The 5,131-nt window shown below is 58.5% G+C and overlaps 1 protein-coding gene across 1 annotated transcript in view; it reads right to left on the bottom strand.

Annotated features, from left to right (window-relative positions):
• Nucleotides 1-5,131, bottom strand: part of LOC103610662 (putative ciliary rootlet coiled-coil protein-like 3 protein) — a gene marked incomplete at its 5' end in the record, with an annotated part of 41,797 nt that overhangs the window by 1,137 nt on the left and 35,529 nt on the right. The window lies entirely within an intron of this gene.

The raw sequence follows: 5,131 nt of genomic DNA on the forward strand, positions 1-5,131 counted from the left end.
CCGGCTGGAAACACTGGCCCTGAGCTCTCTGCTGGGCCTGCTGTTTGTCAAAAGTGGGGGCCTCCGGTGAGGTGGTGACTCAGGTGTGTCTGGACCCCCTGCCACACACCCGCCACAATGACCAACAGATTACTGCACAAAAACCGGGAAAAACTTTCCTCAGAGCTGGAGACCAAGGACTGGGAGGGTTCCTGAGGGCAGGTGAAACCAACTTGCCCTAAAAATAGGGGAAATGGAATTTGCCAGAATTATAAGAAAAAATTGAATAATACTGATAGATTTTAGCATATTTCACCCCCCCCCCAAATTGAGTAAATTCTAGTTCAAGGGGAATAATTAATATGGATAGAGAAGATCTGAATGACATCCAGAGGTGCCCTCTGCAGTCAGGTGTGGAGACCCAAAGTGGAAACTGCCCCCGTACCCCTGTGCCCTGCTTCAGAGGGCGAGGGCCGGAGGGCTGCAGGGCTGCGTATGTGTGTATGGGGGAGGACATGTCTATCCCACCAGGATCTCAGGGGATGAGGGTCACCGTGGGGGAAGGACCCGGGAAGCCTTCAACACCTGGCGGACAAGTGGCCCGGGAGGCAGAGGGCACCACCACGGCTGTGCCACTGGAAAACAGGACCCCTGCCCTCCCTCTTCCTGCACAGAAAAGCTTCGGAAGGGACAACTCTGCCTTTGCTGCTGGCTCCCTGTGGCTTCCCACGGCTGCCCACGGCTGCCCACAGCTCCCCTCAACTCTCCATGGCTGTGGGACCTTAGAACCTTTCTCTCTGGGCCTGAAACATTAGGACAGGAGCCACGAAGTCCCTGCTGGGCTGCTCTCCACTCCAACTCTGAATGAGATCAGAACGCCCCTCTAAAGACATGCAAGGGAAAAAACTGTGCAAGAAGCAGCAGCCAGCTGTGGTTGGAGAGAGTTGAAGCGAGGGTCGCGCATTAAAAAGAGAAGAGACTTATTGCAAGAAATGCTGATGCCCGTTAGAAGATATTAACTGACATTCTCAAGGTGAGACCAAGGCAGGAGCCGGAGAGCAAACAACCCCAGACAAAAACTCACTGGAGGACGCGGCGGGGACAGGAGGAGCACACTGGACCGGCAGTCAGACTAGCCAGCGGGAGAAGGTCCCTAAGTTCTAGGCAGGAGAAATGTAAGACCGGAGCAGGGGGCACAGGCCGCAGGAGCCCGCCCGGGGTGCTGAGAATCAGGACGGAGGCCAGAGGAGCGGGAGGGGAGGAGGAGTTTCTAAAGTGGAAGAAGGTGGACGCGCTCCTGCCGGAGGAGGGGCTCGCCAAGGACGGCCAAAAATAACGAGGGGGAACATCTGGCCAACGTCTCAGCCACGCCTCTGGACTTCAAAGACAAGTGGGCCTTCTGGCTGGCACTCGAAGAAAGCCACCGACCAGGGACATCCTCACGTTCTTGACCCCACCTGAGATGGAGGTCAGAGGGCAAACAATGAGCTGAAATCCAATGAAACGGGGCCCTCCAAGGAGAGGCAGGAGGTGAGCCTGCCCTGCTTGATCAGGCCCATGGATGACAAGGACGCAGCTGAAATGCCTAACAAACTGCTAGAAGCATGTGCGGCAGGCCCCTGACGCCGTCCTGAGATGACACTGGGTTACACGGTGACAAGACCGTGGATGTGACTGAGGCTGCTCGTCAGTCCACTCCGAGTTAACCAAAGGGCCTAATCGTGTCCCTTCACGGGGTCCTTCATGCTGGTGGCGGAGGAGGAAGCGGGGAGGTTTGAGGCGTGCGGGTCCAGCTGCGGCCGTGGCGCTGTGACACCACCCACGGAAAGGCCCAGAGTTGGAGGCTGGGGACTGGCAGCTGGGAGCGGCCTCTAGGAGCTGAGTGGCCCTCAGCCGGTTGCCAGGAGACGGGACCTCCGTCCTGCAGCTGCGGGACCTGGACTCTGCCAACACTCCGGATGAGCTGGGAAGGAGATTCTTCCCAGAGCCTCAGGCGAGGCTGGAGCGTGAGACCCCGAGGGGAGACCCAGCCAGCCATGGCCGACTTCTGACCTACGGGACTGGGAGCTCAAAAGGGGGTTGAGTCATCAATTTGTGGTGACTAGTTGCACAGCATTCTCCAACTGGTACTCCCAGTGTGGGCTGCTGTGGGTGGAGAGCCCCGGGGTCCACGTGCTACAGAAGGGAAGTCAGACCCACCGGCGGGCTCGTCCCCACGCTCGCCCGCCGGCCCAGGAGAAAGATGGGGGCAGGCAGGAGACCGCAGGGCCGGGTCTGGGGGAGCGGAGGCCCCGCAGCGAGGGAGTTCTCCTGAGCAGCAGGAGCCCCGAGCTCCCAGCACACAGGGCAGGGGTGCGGGATGGGGTCGTGGCCCTGCCACTCAGGGACTGCTGAGCGCAGCATGACGGACGACACCCTGATGCTTAACATTGAAAATCAGAAAAGAAAATGCTTCAGACGTGGCGTGACACTCCCCTCCCCGCTCCGAGAGGCAGCCAAGGTGGGGAGAGCAGGGAGGCTGGTGTGCAGACGCCAGAGGGACAGGGGAGGGACGGCGGTCCTCGCGCAAAAGGGCGGCACAGACGGAGCAGCCAGGATGCACGAAAAGGAGCAAGCGTCCCCTCGCGGTCAGAGGAAGACAGGACGTCCACTGTGACAAAGCTTCCAGGTGGGACGAACTCCCCCTGGAAAGGCAGAGACTCCAAGGTGGGATGGAAACCGAGGCCGGACAGGTGAGATGAAGGCTGCACCATAAAACGCAAAACTGCAGAGGCCACAGGGGGACTGGGCGGGGGGTCCTGTCCGCGCAGGACGAAGTGAGACTCCAGGCCAACGGCCCTGAGCAGGACAGGAGGCCGTGCGACCCTGGCGATGGTCACAGAGAAACCTCAGCGTCTGGAGAATGTGTCACAGAAATCCGCAAATCAAAGACCATTAAAAATAAAAGAGACATTCCACACATCCCTCGTAGCTTTGATAAATTTGGGAGACAGATCGAACGTGGAATATTTGAATGACGTATTTGTAAAATTTGATTTAAAAGGTATATTTCAAAACACGTCACTTGAAAAAAGAAAATGTTATTTTCAAACGTACATGGAGGGCGTNGCGGTCCTCGCGCAAAAGGGCGGCACAGACGGAGCAGCCAGGATGCACGAAAAGGAGCAAGTGTCCCCTCGCGGTCAGAGGAAGACAGGACGTCCACTGTGACAAAGCTTCCAGGTGGGACGAACTCCCCCTGGAAAGGTGGGATGGAAACCGAGGCCGGGCAGGTGAGATGAAGGCTGCACCATAAAACGCAAAACTGCAGAGGCCACAGGGGGACTGGGCGGGGGGTCCTGTCCGCGCAGGACGAAGTGAGACTCCAGGCCAACGGCCCTGAGCAGGACAGGAGGCCGTGCGACGCTGGCGATGGTCACAGAGAAACCTCAGCGTCTGGAGAACGTGTCACAGAAATCCGCAAATCAAAGACCATTAAAAATAAAAGAGACATTCCACACATCCCTCCTGGCGATGGTCACAGAGAAACCTCAGCGTCTGGAGAATGTGTCACAGAAATCCGCAAATCAAAGACCATTAAAAATAAAAGAGACATTCCACACATCCCTCGTAGCTTTGATAAATTTGGGAGACAGATCGAACGTGGAATATTTGAATGACGTATTTGTAAAATTTGATTTAAAAGGTATATTTCAAAACACGTCACTTGAAAAAAGAAAATGTTATTTTCAAACGTACATGGAGGGCGTACATGTGAACATGCATGTAACATGGAATGGTCGAGCCCCCCAGCCTCTCAGATCCCACGTTCCCTGGGCTCGCTCTCGCCAGCCCTGCCACCATCCCCGACCAGGCCACCTGGCCCTTTGACGGACCCTCCAAGCCTTCTCGCCCCAGCAGCTGTGGCCACAGGGGTCTTTCAGAAACAGAAATTCCGTTTCAGCTCACAAAGCTTTTCCAGTGACATGAGCTCCTAGCTGAGGAGCAGCTGCTCTCTCTGCAGCCCGGCCTCTTCTCTCTGCCCCTCTCCCCTGCAGGAGGCCACCTCCTCAGAGCTCCCGCCTGCCTGGCCTGTGTGCTGAAGACCTCCCAAGCTGGGCCCCGCCTGGAGTGAGCACAGCGCAGGTCTCAGGGGTGGGGGCCGCCGTGGCTTCTGCATTTGCCCTCTGAGGGCAAGGCCTGGCCAGCTGCCCTTGAGGCCCTGTGGGCCTTGCCCGGCCCCCACTTCCGCAGACCTGCAAGGCGTCCCTCCCAACAGCTCACCTGGGGCTACCTCCTTGGACAGACACTTGGAAAGGGGTGATCTGCAGCTAGGTTCCCCTCATGTTAATGATCAGCCCCCTCTGCATTGCTGTTGGCTTCACCTTTCCAGCACGGGGTCGGGGCCCCTGGTTTCCTGACACCTGGGATGGCCACCCCAGGGGAGCCTGTTCTCCCTCAGCCAGCGGTGCTGTTCTCCGGGCCTCTGAAGTCTTCACGGGAACTCTCTGCAAACCACCCAGCTGTTCCCTGGCCCAGTGTGCCAAGGGGACCTCAGCATACCCCTGGGGTCACTTTGACTTGTGGGCCTGGGGTGGGTACAGACTCCCTGGGAGCAGTGAGGAGGGAGGCCTGGGCCGGCCCCCTCTGCCCCAGGCCCGGATTCCTCCCCTGAAAACCTGGGGCCCAGTGGCCAGCATCACAGCACAAAGCCTGGCGGGCAGGGACATTTACCCGAGTCCTTCCGCACAGCCCCTTTCATGTTGTGGTGACACGTGATGAAAAGGGGCCCTGCAGCAGCAGAAATGTGACTCCGTGAAGATCCCCATGGCTGGGCCAGGGCCATTCCTATGCCTGCCCCCAAGGCCACAGGAAGAAGGAAGAGCCTGGAAGCCAGGAGTCTGGACCCAGCTCTGCCCTGCAGTCACTGTGCCCGGAGGACCAAGTCCTCAGTTTCCTCAGTCCCTAAAATAAGGGCCAGGACCATCTCCAAGACAGCCTTGCCAGGGACGGCCCAGGCCCAGGTTCTGCTGAGCGTCAAGGCTGCCCACCCCAGCCCAGCCTGTGCCTCTGCCCACAGGCTCACCTGCTGGCTCCTCCCTAACCCACTCCCCAGAGCACTCATGGCCCCTTCCTTCCCCCCTCCCAGCCCTGTGGCCATCTCCCAGGGTGG

Source organism: Galeopterus variegatus, unplaced genomic scaffold (assembly GCF_000696425.1).
Source record: "Galeopterus variegatus unplaced genomic scaffold, G_variegatus-3.0.2 Scaffold11536, whole genome shotgun sequence".
In the NCBI taxonomy this organism is placed as follows: domain Eukaryota; kingdom Metazoa; phylum Chordata; class Mammalia; order Dermoptera; family Cynocephalidae; genus Galeopterus; species Galeopterus variegatus.